The following is a 21,142-nucleotide window of genomic DNA, read 5'->3' on the forward strand; positions in this document are numbered from 1 at the left end:
AGCAAAGCTTCCTTATGCTTTCCTGTGCAAGATTATAAAAGAATCCTTGTTCTTTGGGGGGGGGGAGTAAAACTTGCTTTCTCACCAAGATAGAACAAGATCTAAAATGCCTTTACTTGGAACTTACTGATCTTATGAAAATCTCAGCAAATCCATAGACAAAAAAAAGATCTTCCAGCTGAAATGAGATATGTAAATTCTCGGGTCACTAACTGCCTTAGTTCTCTCTCCCTTGTCCTTCTTTCGCACTCTTCCTCCCCACTATTATTTTTTTCTCTCACATCTAAAAATGTCATATTCCCAGAATGACTTTATTTTGGTAGACTTGTGTATACACAGAAAGAGACAAATCAGAGTTACTGCAAAGCCTAAGGGCTAGAATGCGACTCCCATTGGTTTCTGCCCTACTGCTGAGGGTAATTTGAAACATAAACCCAGGGCACACTGTTGTATTATGACAACAAAATATTTCTAGTGACACCTGCACAGCCTGAAACAACAGATCATCTCAAGGGGTTTCAGTGGAGATGGCCACTGCCCCCCAAGGCAGTGGGGCAGGGAAGCTGCCTGCTGGGGACCTCCCCAGCCAGTGCTGGGGACCTGCGCACAAGTGAGCGGCTCCAGGACAACTCTGCCCCTTCTCCTTCCCTGCTCGCCTTGCCAGCCTCTGCAGCAAGGACCATGCTTGTCTAACACAGGCTTCTGAGGAAGAAAAGGAAGAATAGGTACAGCCATCACTGACCAGCGTGCTTTCAGGTAAGGAAGGTGAAGATTAATTTAGAGGGGTTTTTGACTGGGTTTAGAGCCCCTCCGCCCCTCCCCCCAGCCTCATGTATGTGACTTTCAGCAATACCATCCTACAGAGGCTTAAACAGCTAAAACAATCTCAGCATACAAGGAATTGAGCTGCAGAGAAGGGGGAGTTCTGGTCACTTCCCAGTGCTTGCCTCATGAAGGAGCCAGCAGAGACTCTCCAGAGCATCTGCCCCCCCAAAGCCAGGCACTTGCTTGGTACAGATTGGTACATCTTACGCTTGCTGCTGTTGCCATTTGACTTTTTCAGCAGCCAGTTCTGTGAGACATGGAGCTTTCACACCTCCCATTACAGGCAATGCCCATGAAGAATATAGTGCAGGTCATGAACAGGTTCCTACCATTTCAGTAATACTGTTTCAAGCGTTGGAGATCACATGCTTAATTTGAACTAACTCCAAACATCGTTTTGTGAAATGATTTTGACTAGACTAAAGGAGAATTGGGGTGGTCAGCATGCATTACATTTTATGCAGGTAAGTGCATTAAATTTTTACTCCCCATAAAACCATTTCAGGCTGAACACAAGGATTCTGAATCTTATTGCAAGAAATACATATTTTCTTTAAAAGATTTGGCACGCACTAACTCTTCTGGGAACCCCCATGGCAAGAGATAGATACACTAATACTTTACCTCCTGCAAAGAGTATTAGGGAATTGTTGTCTTCACACAGCTCTGCAGCCCACACAATTATCCAAATATATTTTGTTCAACATAAGTGGAAAGAAGTATCAGGTGCAGCGCTTTGGGAGCTGATTAGGCAATTTAATCCCACAAAAGCAGTCAGTGTAATATAAAGGACTGACTCTTTCCTATACTTTCAGTTCCTTCATAAGGCATGAGGATGTTCATGTTGGGGGCTTGTTTATTCTCCTCCAGCAGTCCAGAAGTGTGCTCATCACTGAGGTACAACTGTCTCCAGTAACGTTCCCCAGACACTATCATAATTTCTGCTAATCTGAAGATAGTCACAGAGTTCCCTAAATATTTTTCATTGCTCATTTAAATATCTAGTATTGCCATGAATCATTCACAGGTATCTTATATTTAGATTCCCATCTTATAGAAATATATGCAAAAGATGGAAATAAGAGAAAGTGTATAGATTTTCTGTAACTGAATCTTAGTTACAGCCAGTAAAACATAGCTGGTGTCAGAAGTTGGCAAGGTACTGCCTTCAGCATTTTACTACAAGTGAGTTAATTTATTCAGCTTGGCAGTCTTTTGCTTTCCACCTTATTGCTTGAACTGGAAGTTGTGGGAGTTAGTATTTTCTTACTTAACTAAGAACCCATTTCTTTGTAATGGTGGAGCATCTTTTGGTTTTGCATATCCAACATGCCCTTCAGTGAAGCCAACAGAAACATCAAGCAAAGGACACAATCCATACCATTTTCCATATTGACTTACTCTAGTCTGCATTTAAGTGAACTTTGACAAAAATAATTATTTGCATTGGTAGATGCTAAAGTTTCAGGGTGCTTCAGAGAGCATCACAGTAGAAAGAGGTTGACTTCTCCCTGAATAGTTATCTGTGTGTCTCCAACTACTGAGAGTCATAAACTTCGCAACAGAGTGATAGCAGGTATGTTCTGACTTGCTAATGAAGTGGACTGATCTGAATGTTATTTATTTAATACTGAAGTTATTATGGTTCGTCTTCTGTATTATTTCCTCCTTGTTTCCCTCCACTGAAATTACAGTACCAAATTAGATGCAGCCTCACACAGAGCTGGAAGGGTAGATGTGAAGAGTCCAGTGAATCAAACTGACATAACATCCACAAATACTCCCTACTCCAGTGTATGAGTGGCACTGGTTGTTACACACCTGCTTGAACCCTAGCGCGATCCACAGCAGCAACCCTTGATTATGGGCACTTAGAGGCCATTGCGAAAGCAGGGAAGAGAGGCAGTATGGAGAAGGGTACGCTGGTGATGAAGATAATGACAATTTCCATTTTGGAAGGGGAAAAGACATTAACTTAGACACACACAGTTAGCTCAAGATGTCATTACACTTTCATAAATCATCTAACTCAATATTTAGAGGTGATGATTTATGAGACTACACTATTTGTTTCTGTATTATATCTGAAGATAGTGCCCCTCAGTGAATGCTAGGACACTGCTAGAGCAAAGAAGCCACAAAAAGCCTAACTGAGTGTTTGGTGCAGAAGTTACAGCAGAAGGGGACAGTCCAGCAGAGACAAAGCAAATCACCATGAAGGCCATAGCACCTCTTCTGATCCACCTTCCCTGATGCAGGCAGACAATAGACCCCAGCAGTGCAGCCACTGCTGATGATTTTACACTGCTGGTGCACCAGGGCCCACATGCAGAGAGCAAGGCAAAGCTGGGGTGAGGGCAGCAGTGGAAAGTGAGGACTCAGCATGCACATGCCACCTCAGCACCTTCAAAAGAGCCAGGAAGGGGCTGCAGAACCTTCTCACATGGGGAAAAAGGCACAGCCGTCACTGGCCCTCTGAATAGGACCTCTCTCCTCAAATGGGCATATTCCCAGCTTTTCAGTATTACGAGGACTGACCAACCCTGCATACCTTCCCTCTTCAAACACTGGATGTAATTCATTAAGCAACTTTAACAAGAGCCTACTATGTATGCAAAAGAAATGCACTTCTGGGAGTGAAAGACCTTGCTAACAGTTTCACTTCTGTAAGATTAATCAAAAGCTTGAAAAAAGATGTCACGTAGGATTAATGACAGTTAGACAAGGTCTAGAAGGGAAGGGCACTGAAAGAGTTAAGCACAGCAAGGTGAAACTGCCTATTTCTGCTTTAGGGACTTATTCAAAAGATTGAAATGGGAGAGGGCAGATTTGCCATCATTATACTGGAAGAATAAAGAATGCTTTAAGGCTCAGTACTTCCACCTTTGCAGAAACTTTTCCATCACCATCCCAATCCAGACTTTTAAGTGAGGGTTGACTGGGTTAGAAAATTGGCCTTATTCTTCAGGGTACTATTTTTGATGTACTGTCAATACAGGAGATTACTGTAAGTATGAAAACTCATGTCACTTGAACAGTGATTGGAATATGATTTCCCTGAATGATGGAAGTCTAAGAAATTAATCTCTGAGCTGTGAAATGTGTAGGCTTCTTTATCATTATCCATCCCTTATTATGAGATTCTGGTTTAATAGAGTGTTACACATATATTTCTATAATGCTTTTCATTTAACACCTGCAAACAATTATTATAATAAGCTTTCTGTCATTTCTTAAGATGTGTGTCTTATTACCAGTAAACTTATAAGAAATTATTTGTAGTACCCAGTTGAACCCACATGGGGAATTGTTATTGTATGACAATGGGGATTACAAAGATAACATGGACTTGTTAACCATAAATTAGAAGACTGCACATACCTTTTAACATTAAACTAGCCAGAATGTGAAATGAGCTGTGAGAATTTTTTACAAGTGCAGGAAGTGAGGGGCACCTGTGGCATTTTGGGTATCTGCTGTAATTGAGATTTGGGGGAAAGGGAGAAAAGCAGCTGAACAGGTTTATGGTAGTCATTTGAAACATGACTGTTCTTCATATTCTAGTGGGCTAAACTGTTTTAGTGTTTTACCTTTAAAGGTGCAGGGAGATAGGAGATGTAGAAAGGGAAGGTCTTTCCTAGCAAGGAACTGTTCTAACGTTACAGATCTTTTTGTCTACAAAAAAAAAAAAAAAAAAAAAAGAGCAGCGCTTTTCTTCCCTCATATGATTTAACCATGAATTACATATCCCCCCTCCAACAGAAATCTAAGCAAGCTTAGATTAAAGAATTCACGATATCCTGTCATTAACAAATTAAACCATTAACATTTGTCAGTATTAGTTAAAACTTAACTATACACCTTTCTGTTGTCTTCTGTCATATTCATCCACACCCCTTCTGTACTTTACATCAAAAAAGCTAAAAAGCCTCTATCTATTCATGTTTCTTCAGGGGGGCAGTGAAAAGGGAGTCAAGCAGAGATGTCTATGGCTACTCCAGAGGAAGGGATGGGTGCAGGGAGGGAAGGAGGAACAGCAGTTCCCTCCTTTCACTTTCCTCTCACCCTCCCACTGATTGCAGCCACCCAGCAGCATCCTCAGATGTCAAATACTGCCTGCAGAGGTGAAAAGGATGATGCACAGAATCCACTAACACATCTAATGCATGATGTATTGCAAAATACGATATAGCTGAGATGAGTGAGACTGCAGGAGTTCTGATCAATTCTGCATCAGTAGCTTGAGATAATGCCTGCCCATGTTCAATACCAACCCAGAGGGAAATAACTGCTGAAGACTTCTAATATCATACCTCTGCAATAGTTATGTGATAGTTATTTCTGTTTTAACTAATTGATGATGACTGCATTTTGGAAAGGTACGAAGCATCTTCCGCAAAGTATCACACACTTTCCAAACATACATAGAACATCATTTTACCCCTGCAATTATAAACTTGTTGCTGGATCATTTTATCTACTAGTGCCTAGTTCTTACGTGATGTTCACTATTCTTCCTAATTCACTATCTCAAAACTATTCTTTTTGGTATATACTACTTTAATATCCACATGCAGAGATCTTGTCCATGCTAGAATACCCTAGCTTATTATATATACACAATTATCTCTAAACAGATGAAAGAGTGACGATCTCTCTTGTAGTGATTCTACCTTCCCTCTGTCAGGTTTCAGTACAGCGTGCATGGTATCATTCTGTAAGAGAATTAGTGTGGGAAAATAAATCTCTCTTTTTTCACACAATTACCATCATGATTGTCATAGTTATGTTCTTTTTCACCATACACTTTAGGACAAAAAAAAAAATTTCATTAAAATCTTTCCTGGAATAAGCTGGAAATATTGTGAACAGCACCATTTTGTTGGCATATTGGTATCTTGGTATCTGCATTTTGTCATTTTGGGAAAATAACTCTAGCCCAATAAATTAAATAGGAAAAAATGAATTCTCTCAACAGTCGTCTGCTTGAAATCTAGTGTCTTCCACTGTAAGATATGATCTAGAAATGGGTATTTTTTTAAATAGGAAGGATACACTCCCAAGTGGGTGTACAAATGAGTTTCCTGTAATATTCTGCCAGATGCACAGATGGCATGAGATTTGGAAAGTGCTCCTGGCACCAAGTGCATGATGATTTTCATGAAGTATAGGTTCAGTGGTTGGGAGTAATGCATCTGTATTCATGTGAAAACCCTTTATGCTACATCATATTATCATGCTTCCTCTTTACCTAATTATCACTTCTCTGCAGGACAATGATCACAGAATTTGCTGCTATTGTGGTAGATGGAAAAATGGGGCATTTATACCCCTCAAGGAGTGCAAGTGAACTTCTCTACCTGTCCTATCTAACCACAACCCACAGGAACACCACTGACAGTAAGGTGCACAAATATTTTTAACCTGGGGAGTTTTCCCACATAGGTAGAATAAATGTACCTGTAGTTTCCATGTAAATTGAAAGAAGACAAAAATTACTTTTAATTTTATGTTTTTCTTACAAGACAAAATAAAGCAAACCTAGACTGATAAACAGTTACTTAGCTTTTCTTTTAAAGTCTCTGCTGACAAAAAATACAGCATTCCGAAGCAACCTGTTCTAACAAAGCACTGGAATACAGATCATATTTCCTACGGCCATGTTTTTGTTCTCCTCTTTTGTCCTCCTTTCTTAAGCCATAGCACCTAGCGGTTAATGTCACAGAGATGGGCATTGTCTGCTCTCTTACAAACAACATTCCTCTTGTTGCAATCCCTAAAAACAAATATCTTTTTGTTGTTGCTGTTGACACCATCATTAAGTCACATTCAGTTTATGATTTGCTATGATATCAATGCCAGAATTCAAAATCCTGAAGAAAATGGAATTTTTGGAATTTTCCACTAAGCCATAACGACGAACTATGTGAGCTTGGCAAAACAAAATTTGACGGCCAGAGACAGGAACTGAGAGATAGGGAGGCACTTGTTTTACGACTATATCCTTGAGGAGAGCCAAGAGACTGATCAAAGCAAACATCCCACCTCAGAAGATGCTGAGAATGGGGTGATAAAGTGTATAGACAAAAACTAATTGGGATGTTGATAAGAACAAAAACAAAGTGCCCACTAGGTGAACTATCCTTATTATAATACGAAAAATCAGGCCCATAGGCCAGGAACTCCACCCCTCCCCCCCAAGTCCCTTACTCTCTGAGCATGTGTGGTAAATTAAAAGTGAACTGTACATTTACATCGAAGTGAGAAAAAAATTAACCAATTATTAGCTGAGGCATGTGAATATTAGCTGTGACTGGCACATTTAATTGTATAAATGCCTTGTAGCTTTTCAGCATGGGTGTGCTAGCTTTGTGAGTTACCACATAGCACCAATCTTTGTGCAAAATTAATTAAATAAGATACTTCCGCTCTGTGTGTAGTTTGGCATTTTGCACACCAAGCGAACAAACCCACTTTTCAGGATAACAGTATGATGTTCGTGTTCCTTGCAGCACGCGCACACACACAGAGATATTCTGTCTTCTGATGATGTTGAGAGGACAAGGACCTTTCCAAGCTCCTAGCACATGTATGAAAGAAGATGGGGGCCAAGGAGCACTTCCCTTCCTTTATTCCCTGCTAGATATGACAGAGAACATGCAGGTATCCCTCCACATAGCCCTGAAAGAAAAGCCTTTGTCTCTCACCTCTGCAAGTGGTTTGCTTTCAGAAACGCTTCATCACAGAGCTCCCTGCTGAACTCTTATTACGTCTCCACAAATGCCACAAGGCCTTTTTCAGAGTCAAATGACGTCCAAATTGTGAAAGGCTGGAAGCAGGGGGGCTTGAGGAAAACGAAGGGAAAGGATGTAGCTTGGGAACATCTTGTTAAAGATCTGGAGCTCAGTTCCTAAAACTGTGCCCACGAGGCATAGTGCGTATCAGAAGAAACGGTGAGTCAGTATGTAGCTTTGGCATTTTCTCCCTCTTAATTACAGAACAGTCACATCTCTTGGATTATTTTCTAGGGTACAGAAAACATCAGTGTGCTTAAATCATCTCACAGCTACCACACAGAACATTTACCATTCTTGCCATCAGATCATGTTTCACAAAACATAGCAAATGAACTGGTTTATCAGACCTGTACAAGAAAACACAGTTCTCTCTCCAGTTGATCTGGGGTAGCCCAAGCTGTAAAGCCAGCAACCCTCATGGGGCTGAGGAGACCAACCACAACAAAACCAGCAAGAGGAGGGAACAGCTTTTACCAGCATACAGCAATAGTGCTGCATCACAGCCCAGAACTCCCAATGCAACAAGATCTTCTGATCCACTGTTGACTACGGAGCCAGCCACATTATCTGTGCAAGAACAGGAGAAGGCGGCCAGAAAAAAGTTTGGGAGCTCTCATAGTGAAACAATAACAAAAATCTTGGTTCCTTTGTCTTTTGTGTGATTTAGCTTTCCATATCATTCTAACAGCAGGAGTGAAAATACACTGCTGGAGCCCGGTAAGTGACCTAAACAACCAGTAACAGACATGAAGATCTTGGAGCGTGACAGAAGGAAGATTCTCAAGTTGCAATAGAAGGATCTACAGTGTCAAGTACTGCAACACTGCCTGGGACTGCCACAACCCCCAGTGCCGGTTGGAATAGGAATTCAGGGTAGCAATTAATGACTTCTGCAAATGAAACAGGAGCTACAGATGCATAATTTGGGAGTTTCCAACAGCAGTAGCTGATAGGAAGCTGAGAGACGCCTAATGCTCCAGCAGTAAAGGCAAGAAAGATTTAGAGCTAGCTGGGCAAACTGGAACAAGCAGCTGTCTTTGAGGGAATGCCTCACGGAAATGCTGCAAACTAAAGCATAAAAGATCTTTGAAATGCTATGTATATTAAGTATTTGATAATTAATATAGAAAACTTGAGGCTCGGCACTGCCATAAGCATCTGGTGTAGATAAAACCTAATTTGTAAAGACATAGCTAGGGCCCTGAAGGCAAAAAATAAAATAATTTATATTATAAAGCAAATAAACCCCATTGTTAGAATTTGGTATGAGAAGCAGTCAAGGAGGTGGGTTGTTGCAGGATTCAGAAGGCTGTTTGTATCCAAATACATCTCCAACTGTCTCTGACTACCTCACTTGACTTTGGTTTTAAATGGAGGGGGTGGGGAATCAGTTATTTATGAGATGTCAGAGAGTTTCAGCTGAAAACATACTGACAGCCCCAAGTATTAAGAAAAGTCTTCTGTTGCCCAGACACATGCAGATCATGCCAAGTCCAAGAAAGAGCACAGATTACAGCCACACACCAAGGCACTGCTTAGCCAGTATCCTATTTCTGTCAGGGACCAGTAGTAGAAGCTAGGGAAGAGCAGAAGTACAGGGCAAGCAGATAGGGCTACTTCCTCAACACCTTTTCCAGCTTCTACCTAAATGCAGGTCAGGAGCTTCCTAAGTCTAGAGGTGGTGTCTTTGCGTTCACTAGACCTACACTGTTTTATCATCGTTTTGCCCAAGCACTTACTGAAATCATGTTCAGCTTCAAGAAAACTTTTCATCTCAGGCCAAGCCTACAGAAAAACTCTTGCCAGTGAAACAGTGTTAGTCTGTGGTGAAAGTCGGTCCCTTCCCCCCCTTTTTAAAACAGCACCTAAATAAGTTTTTCTGCTTGTACAGCTTATTCCCTTTTGAGGGAGTAAAATACATTAGACAACAAGACATAACAGAAGGGGTTTGTAGTTCAGATATCCCAGGAAGCCTATTCTAGCCTCTAGAAAAATAGCCAGATGACAGAAATATATATTTAAAAGTGCCCACAGAAATTACACATTTAAATATAAACATGTGTATTCCTTTTGGTATTTATTAAAAAAAAAATGCCAAGCTGTTCCAAATTTCATTTTCTGTGAATCGAAGCCTATGCCTTACTTTCAGAAATTGAATGCTGTTCCCAGTAGCCTCATCTCATCTATCCTTAAAGCATAATACTTACACTACAAACTATTTCTTGGGGTTCTGGAATAACTGAACAGTGCTTTATGCTTTCTTTTTGTTTTGTTATGTGCAAACTAAACACTAATCCCCTCCAGGCAAGAAACAGACTTTCTGGTTCTATGGAAGTGACAAGAACCTCAAAGGTAGCATAAAGTTATTGAACAACACTAATCAGAGCCATAAAGTCAGTTTTAATGTGTTGAAATAAGCAGACAAATCCAAAAAAAAAAAAGCACTAACAAGTGGAGCTTACATGAGTGGCCATGAGAAGACCTGTGCTCAAGTTTTGACCTCCACACAAACTTGATTGCTGACAAATAATCACAATTCACAATTTCATAATATAGCCTCGATTCAGCGGCTCTCTAGCCCAAGCAAAGCAGTATATAACATGCAGAACAAGGGAGATGGCCAAGGGCTGGAAGTCAGGCTCTGGTCTTTTTCTCAACTCTGGTAATGGACTTACAGAAAATGTAATTAAATTGCTTCTTAAAAGTAACTAATTTGTTTTTCTTCACCTATAAAATGTGAATTGGAGAAAACAAAAACAAAAACAAAAACAAAAACCAACCTATTGCACATCTAAGGTGGCTAGAAAGAACAAAACAGATACTGTGTAAGATATTTGTAGAAGAAGCAATCTCATTTTGCATATTTATAAGGCAAATCATTTCACTTCCAAAAGAAAAAAGGCTATATTGGATGAACATTCCTAAATGTGCTGTGCACCAAAATAAGTCTAGCAGTGTCAGTATTCTGATGAGGAAAGTGGTCCTAAGGGTTGATACATCTCACGACTATAGGAGAATTTATAGTAGGGGAGAATTCTTTGATGTTTTATTTAAAAGTTTTGCTCAATAATTCAATAAAGAGATCCATTATAAATCACGAAAGAGTAAGAACATGCCACAAGTACAATCCAGTAATGAATAAAAAACAAACCATCACAAAGATAGCAAGTATCTGTAATTTAAGAAGCATATAATTCACTGTTTAACCCTACCAAATTAAGTTACCTAGGGTATAAACCAGCATGGAGTCTTGGTTCTAAAGAGTGACCCTACTGTAACTCCTCATCCTGCGAGAGTGAATAGATGAAAATTACACAGCAGCTCCAATGTTTTTATTAACAGGCATGCAATGGTCTAGCTTTTTGATGACCTACTGACACCAGATTTTTTCAGAATTCCATGTGAGGAAAACATAAAAAGGAAAAGTAAGATGTGTGTGGTTTTTTCCTTATATTTTCCCCTCTCCTTCCTGAACAAATACTGTCAGGTCAGTTAGATACCCCAATGTCTATTAAGTAATCAAAACTCTGTTGCACACAAAACCCAAGAATAGGATTTATCCCAAAAAGAGGATTTACCTTTACTTCACAGAAAGATATTCTGCCTTAGGGGTCCCAAGTGTCATAAAGAACATGCAGCACAGCAGGATTGGACTTCTACAATTTCTGGTGGACACATCTTCATGGACATCTCATTTCCCCTTCAAACTGCCTATATTTAGTCTCACATACAGAAGATTAAAAATACTAATTTTTTTACATTCCCACATAACTTACCATTCTGCATTTTCTAGCAGGAACTACAAAATTATTTTACATAACCTTACAAAGAATCTGCTAGCAGCAAGGAAGTCAAACCAAATCAGGAAATGCATTTCCACAAAAGTGTCTTCCATCAGAACACAGCAAATATGAAAATTTCCAACAACTCAGCATGTTACTACATTGCCATTTGCCCATAAATTCCAGTAATACATAGCTCTGGGATCCCATTAGCATCCTAGAGAGTGATTAACAAGTGAGCTATAAATCTCAAGCCCTATAATCACAGTCAGGGCTACCTAGCCCCAATCTTTTAATCCAAAAATACTTCTTTAAATTGCATTAGCTATTTTTATTTTATTTTGTGCCAAAATAAGCAATTCTGAACTGAATGACACCTTTTGTCAACTTCAGCTGAAACCCTGTCATCTAGCACCACTCTCTCTAAACAAGACATTGGGGGTGGTGGTGGTGGTGGTGTGCAGAATAGAAAAAACCCCTCAACTTCAGGATCTGTTATTACAGCAGAAGCATCATCCCAGAAAGTAATATTTCTATGTCTTGCTATTCTTGTATCCATACCACCCTCCCAATACCTATTTATTCCAGATAGTCCTGATTGTCCCTTCAGAATACATCACAATTTGTCCCAGATGCTCCTCTGTAGGTATTGATTACAATAATAATAATAGTAGTAATGATACTAATAATAGCCATCTTTCTTCCTGACCCAGGTACCACTGAGGCACCCAAGGTCAATATCAACACAAGCCAGAACTTAGCAGGATGTGGCAGTGGTAACATTCACAAGGAAACAAGATCTTGCTTTAATCAGTCTCCTGCTGCTTTATATTCCTAATCTGAAGGCCAATGCCACTAGGTTGATATGCCTTCAGGTAAAGAATAGCTGCCTTCATTTTATTATCCTAACAGGATTGTGGGAAAAAAAATCAATTAAAAAAAAAATCCATGTCTCTAAAAGATTACTTTGGAGCAAGCTCTGAGACTTATATATGCCTTCCTTACACTATGATGCCAAACATAACTGGAAAGCCAGAAGAAATGGGAAATGTAAGCTTGAAGAACTAAACGCAAGTGAAGCAGAACTAAACCATGTCCCCTTATGCCTCTATTCTATTTCTCTTTCTCAGTTTTGGAAAGCTGTAGTAGAACTGTGTTCTTTTACAGACATCCCATGAGTATTCAAATGTAAAACTTCTCAGACTGTGTAACAAGTCTTCAACCTGAGGCGTGGGCTTACGTGTATGGCAATGGAAATTAGAATTTGCTATACTTGCCACTACTTAAATTCTTAAGTTGGATCTGGCAGTCATCAAAATCATGTTAGGAGCTCAATACTAAAAAGGTGTGTGTTGTAAAGGGTTTTGGTAGCATTTTCAGGCTTATTTTATCTGTAGAATAGGAATTTTATGCTTATGCTGCCATTGTCTCTAGATATTCACTTTCAAGAAGGCTAGAATCATTTACTATCATAAGCTAGCACTGAGTTGCCGGATTTACCTCTTTTTAAATAAGGCTTGTTCTTTTAAACAAATCACATAAAAAGCTATTCACATACACATTTTTTTCTGTTGCTATGTATACTGATACCCTTTAATAAAATACAATTTTTAAACAAACAAAATATAAAAGTGTATTTCTGCAAGACCATGATCAAATAGTAGTAAAGTGATGAACAACAGTTCCAGACACTTTCCCCACAAATAAGTTTCCTCTCCACTTAAATGAGGGACATTCAGGGAGTTATTTCCAGGCAGTTTATGTGTATTCATAAACCAAACCAATCGGGTACATACCTCAGAGAAAGTTACAACAGACTATTGATTAACATTATACTTACCTCTCTTACAACTTCTCTTATGTTACGACCTGAGCTGACAGTGTTTTCAAAGATTAAGTTTTCAATTAAATGCAGCTTGAGTTCTTCAGCATCAGAGAGACTAACTGCTAAACATCCTTATTACACAGCTTACAAACATCTTAACACTAGTGCAATAATGTACAACAAGTTGATTGTTATTGCTCTAACGTAAGAAAGGGCATATGGTTCCTGTCAGACTATTCTGTTTATTTCATTCTTACAGCTGTTGCAGAAGCAAATAGAAATTTTAGGCAGACCTCTCAAAACTTCAATTGGTTTCTGTATGCATAGCTATTTATGCTAAAAGCTTTCATTTAAACAAATGCTTTAGTGCAGTTAGCACAACACAAAACCGATTGAGAGTCATTCACCGTTTGTTTTTCCTTTCATTATACGACTACACAGTGATCCTAGGCACAAATGGAGCAGTGCTGCGAGACACACTATGACAGCATACAAAATGTTAGTGCCTTGTCCTGAAGGACTTTCAGTCAAAAAAAGATTAAAACCTTCTGTAATAGTTTCCCTGCAGGCCTGATGAAAAAGCCACATTTAATATTATTGCAAAAGTTCACTGAGGCTCCAGCCAGTGCACAATAAAACTAGATGCTGTGCTAAGTAACAACACTTGCTTCAACTTTTCTTCCTGTGCTCTTAGGTTGGGTCCCCATTCTTACCATGAGCACAGCCCATGATCAGATGGGTAGCCCGCGGCTAGTTAAAGAAAACATTCATTCTGCTCAGCTCTCTGACAGCTTTTAAACAAACAGTTGTTTAAAACTGCTTCCAATTTTGTAACTTTAGAAATGGTCTCAGTAAAAACAGATCTGTAAGGCACAGAAGGCTGCGGGCAGTGAGAAACAAGTTAAATCAATGAAATTTACTACCTTTCCATCCGATGGAAGCTAACAGATCTCTTCAGACTGTAGCAAATACATTCTATTCTATCAAAATATTCATTTCATCACATCTGGAAAGATTAGAGCATTGTCCCTTTCCCTACCAGCAAATAAAAGCAGCAGCCTGGCAATATAGGCAGAGTAGATTCATGCCTGGAGTACCAGCTTATGGAGCCCTGCAATTCCATCCAAACCTATACTTCCAGTTTTCACTCAAACATAGCAATGCATGCCTGAACGTGCAGAAAGCCTAATTCAATTGCACTGGCAAACACAAATCACTTCCTGACCATGCACGAGTTGTAATCTTATAACCCACTGCTAGACCCATAGAACATGCATGGCTCCCAAAACAGAGCTGTACATACACAACGGGATCAGCCAAACTTGTTGCTCTGCAGTCCATGTATTACATTTATCTAGATTAAAGCCTACTTGCTACTGCTCCCACCACAACTCTACAGGGACATTTGGAAACACAGAGGGGCCTCACAGCTTGGTGCCTAATCAAGTTTTTAGGACAAAACACTTACAAATTTGAGCATGTCCAGCAAGATTCTGGGTGCACTTGTCATTAGCACATATCGAGCAAGCAAATAAATCCTATGAAAACACAGCTGTGCCCAGACAGTAGTGTTAATAACCAGTAGGAGTAAGTGTGCTTCACATTTCTATTAGTCATGTATTGTCTTGCTGTAAATATTACCTTCGCTGTAGTTTAGTCAGCTAAATGCAAATTAATGGAAAGCTTATGGGAACATAAAGAGACTATGCTCTTAATGATCTTCTTAATACTACCTTTCAGCATACCAGTGGGAATTACAGAGAGATGCATTGTGAGATATTATTTCTAGTGCCATTAGAGCCTTAAGACACACATATGAAAGTATAAGATGACATAAGTATGCATAAGGAGGATTTTAGTGACTTTTTTAATAACTTCTTAATCATAGAAGTGTTTCTAATAGAACTATTTCCAGCATGTAATTTAAATTGAAAGTTAATGTTTAACAGGAATAGATGTAATGAACCAGTTTTAGTAGGATTTCTCATTAGAACACCTCAGTTTTATCAACTAGCAGAAGCCAACATTTTAGTATTATATGCTGCCATGGTAGAAGACGAAAGCTCTGAACAGTTAGAAGATAAATAGCACTGCTTCGTTGTTCAGCCCTGTCTTGCAACAGAAACCAAACACAATTTCTAATACATGCCACTTAAAAGCATTGAGGGTGAAGAAAGAGAGAAAACTCACATTTATAAGTTACTAGGGGAAAAGCAGCTGAGAAGCTTTATATGGTGAGACAAAATATCTATCATAGCTACAGGGATACCAATTTGTTTTTGCAAAAGAGACAACTGCTCCAGACAAGATTGGGATAGATCTTCTCTAAATCAGTTAAATGTTTCCCCTTTAAGAAAAGTAACTTCTAAACGGAAACAGAGCAATCTACTAAAGCTCCCCTGGATAACATGCAAGTTCAAAGTGGTAGCCCCTCTGCTTACTTAGACAGATTTCCTGAATGTAGAACTGTCCTGTGCAAGGGTTTTGTGACAGGATTCAGCTCTTACACCACACCAATATAATGCAAGACATGTCCTGTGACACCAGCAGTAAACTCTATGGCTACAAAAAGGCCTCTGGTAACCTACAGATTTCCTCACAGTGCCATTATAGATAAAATTAATTATCTTAAGGGAGATAGTCTTGCATCATCCATGTCCCTCCTTGAGGGTTAAAGCTAGTTAGAACTATGCAGGGGAGAAAAAAAAGGCTTCCTTGCTTGCATTGGCTGATGAGGTATATAGGGGGATATACCACCAGCCCTTATTAAGCCACAAATTCCAGGTTCAGGTAGGCCTATAGAGCAAATAAGTCCTACAGTCAAAAACTCCCAGTGGCAATGACCAGTCTATCAGCTATGCTGCCTCTTCTGGAAAGCACAGTTTCAAAAGCCTCCATCTCGGGTATTAGAAAGAAATCCATAAGCTCTCATGCAATACACCTGGGTGTCACCAGACATTCACATCAAGGGGTCAGACAGGACATTGTTAGCGAACGCCAGGAAACAACTGGAAGAAGCACTATCTCAAATACAAATACCAAAGCTATGTAGCACCCACTGCCCTGACATAGCATACATAGACCTTGCTACACCTTTTTTCAGGGAGGGAAAAGGTTAATTTCTGGGGCAAGCCATCAAAGGTATCAGCCTCTTTCCAAGGAACCACTCAACATTTCCCTTTGTTGAATCTAATCTCTATGTGCAAACAACAACTTTCCACACCAGTGCTGCCATACAAATCCTGCTGGACTGTACAAGCTTCAGCCCCAGTCAGGATTTCAGCAGGACCACCAGGGGAAAAAAAGAAGCTTCCTTCAGGGTGCTCAGCAAGGCCTTGCTGCACCACTTGTCAAAGAGGAACACAGCCTTCTCAGCTCTTGCATTCCTTGCTAAACACCACAGTTCTCCTCAGAGTTCCTACTTAATCCCAGCCTTCCCTCATTCAAATCACAAACCACAAACATAAGTTTCTGCTCCTACCTGGTTTCCTCCAGCTCCCTGTTTCCTCCTTCAGTTCACACAGATCTTATGATTTTCTTGTTGGCAAGCATTGTCACCACAGCTAGTTTTTCTCCTCTCGTAGGTCTTGCCCACCTGCCCTGCTGCAACGACAGGCTCCTCACGCCCACAGCAGGCACACCTGAGGCCTGAGTAGGTACTCAGGCCCCATTAAGCCTTGTTCCTGCTAATCCAGGGTTATACCTCTGCACTGGGTCAATTCCACGACAACTTTCCATTCCTATGGTGAAAAGAGGGCAGACTTCTACTCCTGTTGTGTACAAAAGACATGCAGGGGCTTTTGGGTTGCTTTTTACTTGGTACAAGGCAGGAAAAAGACTGCTTTGCGCCATGACAAACAGTTGCAGCAGTTTCAGAAAAATATTTTGTTTTGCTTTAAGATGGATCCATATGATTTTAAAACCTACAGGAATAAAATGAGATAGGTCTGCTCATTCCAGAAGAGTAAACAGTTTTGGTTGTTCAGAGGAGGTCAAAGAGACTCTATTGAAACTGATTTTGACCTCTGTCCCTCAGATTTCAAATGAGTGTGCCAGTCGCTTGGATACACTCACACACGTGTACTTGCTTTTGACTAGGAATGCCATTTACACTGGAGAAGTTTTCTGTGAATGGGTATGTTCTTGTACAAACTGCTGAGTTACAAAACCAGCACTTTCTGCAAACAAACAAACAATCAAATCCACTTCCCTCCCTCACAAAACATGGAGCTTTTTGCCTTTAATGAAGCAAAACTGAGCTCAAAGTACACTCACCACCACACTTCAACAGGTTCAGGAACAGCAGTGCGAGCCGCTCCTCAAGCCAACATGGAAGTACTCAACTGAATGGCCCCATATTTAACGTTTGCATGTAAAGAGAGTAACCTCTACAGCCTGGTGCTTAGATCTGCACAAGGGAGGACACATGCATTTCAGTTCCTCTTTTGGTAACTATCCTACACTAATTATTCATAAGAACCAGAACCCCCCACCTTCCTTTTTTTGGGGGAGTGCTCTCACCAGCGAGTGACACACTCACTCTTCCTGATCCAAAGCATATTTAATTATTCCATGCAAAACTTCACTAAAGGGAATTCAGTAAGCAGAATACTAGAACACTTTGTAGCCTGGCAGTTAGGGCATTGCCTTTCGAATTCTTGCAAGCCGTGAACAAAATGGACTTCGTGTATGTACTGTCTGCATGAATGCTCTAATCATTAAGCCCTTGGATAAACAAGGGGAGAGTACAGGCTGCTCTTGCCTTTTTACCAGCCTACAAAAACAAATAAAACTTTTCTATCTCAACTTCATTTTAAACACACACAAAAAAATATCCATAGCATGTCAACCCACCAAGCAGCAAAACATTTTCTCTACCCTTTCTTTACCTGACCCTTCAGGCCAGGGTGTAGGAATGGACCACCATAACATAGGGGGATCTGGATACCTACACCCACTGAATATCCATCCCTTCCAGAGACACTCATCTTTAGACCAGTCACTTCTCTTTCTGGACTGGTATTCAATTTACAGAGTTTAGTATGAACAAGGCACCCACAGATTGTTTAATTATTATGGCTGTTCTTCCAGGCCTATAGAGTACTTCTTTCTCCACATTTCCTCTCCTAAAATGTACCACTACCTATTCCTGAGATAGCTGTGTTTTGCATGGAGTCTGTGCTCGTTAAGTCCAGAATGATAGCTGGATTAGTCTCCATATATGAAGGAAGTACCTCATCTGTGAACCTCAAAGGAATCTATATAGATGAGAGGCCCAGAGCTCCCCAGCACCAAGTCTGAGACATCCATGCACATGGCACGCGCTATGCGGGAACTTAATTATCAGAGAAGCAGGCACCTGTGGATTACAAATCCTTCAGTGCAGAATTGCAGCAGAGTGTAAATTTTAACCTCACACAAATATACACCACTTAAATCCATTTGTGGATCTAACCTTTAGGCCCTTTTAAAAAAACAAAACAAAACAAAACATAACAAAAAAACCTTACCTCAGCAGGTATTCTCCTCTCTTTGCTACTTTTATCTTTCCTGGGATCTAACCTGGAATTTAAAAGAGCCAACCATTTTACAAAAAGGCTACAAACTGCAGTTTGGAAATAAAAAAGACTGAAGGCCAATTTGCTTAACATCTACCCCATCCGAATGAACCCCAAGTTCGTTGGGCATTTATCCTTAAAGCATACTTGACAATGGGGCAACACTCTGCTGAAATGCTCAAAGGCAAAACCTTTGGATATGACGTCTGCGATAATCAGTTTATGCACATTCACAGAGAGTGCCATTCATTGTATGCCCAATACAAACACCTTTTCTGTGCTAAAAGACAGAAGGGCTCTGGAGCTTTACTAGTCATGAATGAGAAGTCTCGCTCTGTATCACAATATAAGCTAGTGAATGTATCATGAAGCCACACCAATGCATTATAGTGCAGGATAAACTAAAAAATATATCAAGATATCTCTTTAAAACAATGTATGCTATCAATTCATAGGATAGAGCCTTCCCAGATGAAAATATGGGCTAAATGCTACTTTAAAATCTGTGCAGCAGGCTCCTGGACTAACATTTGGCTCTCAATAAAGAGATTACTGTAGGATTAAGCCTTACCTTGGGAGGTAGAGAAGAAACAAATCTCTAATTATCTCTGCTCCTGTACTCTGGCCATAATTTCTTTTTCTCTGGGGAAAAATAAGCTTTGTATTGTCTAAAGTTTAATGTGTGTACTCTTTCAGTCAGTTTTAATATATTTTAAAGTATTAATAAGATAACTTGTAACTTTTATTTTATAGTTGTTACATGTACTTTTTAATAGGAATATTTTTTTGTAATTGTTCTTGCAGCATATACACATGTTCATGCCCTCTTTTAAATATTTTACTCTATAACCTGAAATTCCCTTTTATGTATGACCTAAACCACTTGAACCACTACAAGGGAAGGAATTTTGGATTCGCAATCAAACAGTTTACTTTTTGTTACTGTTTAACTAAACTATTGACAAATATTTGCAAAGCAAACTCTCTTTGTTAATGACTAAACACCATCAAGAACAGAAATAACCTTCCTCATTTAGAGAGGAATGCCAAGGGGCAAAATTTACTATCTTATTCTTCCTCCTAGGGGCAAAGTTGAAGCTGGAAGAAAAATAACAGAAGAAAGACCCATAGAAGTCTTGACCTAGAAAAATAAAATAATGGCTCTGCTGTGTGGAGCAACCTAATAATGTGAGAGAAAACATAACTCAGTATGTGACTCTGAAGGAGAGAATGAGAAGTTAATGGCAGACAGGAATTGGAGTTTAAAATAACTTTAGAAAAGCATGTGAGATAGTGCTTTTGGCAAATTTGGTGAAGAGGAAAGAGAAAGATGAATGCAGAGAAGAAAAGATGTACAGAAATGAGGGACACAAGACATCACGGGGAGATACAGGAAGAGAGTAAGGAAAAAGCATGAGGAAGATGTGAGAGAGAAACATGGATTGTTGCATGAGAGGGAAATCCAGGATAAGTACTGATGTTGCACATGCAGAAGAAATTAAAACCACTAGCAAAATTCACTGAGCTACACTAAAGAAACAGGAGCTAGAAAAGGAGAAAAAAATGTTAAAAATGAAGAAAACCTGAGTTATTTGTCTTTTTCTCATTCGTACCAAACCTAATCTAAATTACACACACTTTTGTTTGATTTAGAAGAAGTCAGGAAAACTCTACAATTTCCCCCCCCCCCGGAAAATGAAGTGTCCAAATCACAATTTTCCTGAAATGTTTCTATTCTGTTAGGAGAAATAGAACAAAACATGTTATTCTGAGTTAAACTGAACTGATGTTAGGTTTGCCTAACCAATCAAACCCCCTTATTTGGGGTTAATCTATAACTAAACTTTTCCTGTGTGAATTGTTGTAGGGTTTCTGGGGAGTTATTGTTCAACTACCACATTCTATTCAACGGATTAACTTTCCCAAGGAGGACTGCAGCTTCCCATCTGCCAAAACTGTTACATTATACACTACTTGCAGGAAAACCGGTATGTCACAGGAGGTGTTGCCTGAACAGACACCTAGTCTAGAGATGAAAATGGGAATAAGGCACAGAACTGTTTCTTTCATAGAGCAACCCCCCCCTTCCCACTTGTACTCATTATTTGCTTCCAGACCACAGCCTTATTTCTATTTCCTACCCTCACCTCCTCTCACACCCAGATATTTCTTCTATGCTCCATGCGCTTACCACTACTACCACATCTCTTTCCACATTACTGCTACGAAGACTAGTGTGTCTTCTATGAAAAGTAATATGCTTTCCTTGGTATTTCAGGCACATCAGCCTGTCCAGGAATCTTCATTCTCAAATGGCTGTCACTCAGGCCCTTTTCATGAGCCCAGAAAATAAGC

The 21,142-nt window shown here is 39.7% G+C and overlaps 1 long non-coding RNA gene across 3 annotated transcripts in view; it reads right to left on the reverse strand.

Annotated features, from left to right (window-relative positions):
* Positions 1-19,592, reverse strand: part of LOC142056444 (uncharacterized) — a 40,908-nt gene extending 21,316 nt beyond the window's left edge. Inside the window, exons 1-2 of one of the 3 annotated variants that reach the window (XR_012660340.1) lie at positions 19,359-19,592; positions 18,740-18,791 (exon numbers count right to left, since the gene is read on the reverse strand). This is a non-coding gene — a long non-coding RNA (uncharacterized LOC142056444). Of the gene's footprint in view, positions 1-16,710; positions 16,942-18,739; positions 18,892-19,358 lie in introns of those variants that run through there. The other 2 variants (XR_012660338.1, XR_012660339.1) reach the window with 2 other exon arrangements.
* Positions 19,593-21,142: the final 1,550 nt, after the last annotated feature.

Source organism: Phalacrocorax aristotelis, chromosome 4, assembly GCF_949628215.1.
Source record: "Phalacrocorax aristotelis chromosome 4, bGulAri2.1, whole genome shotgun sequence".
NCBI classification, from domain to species: domain Eukaryota; kingdom Metazoa; phylum Chordata; class Aves; order Suliformes; family Phalacrocoracidae; genus Phalacrocorax; species Phalacrocorax aristotelis.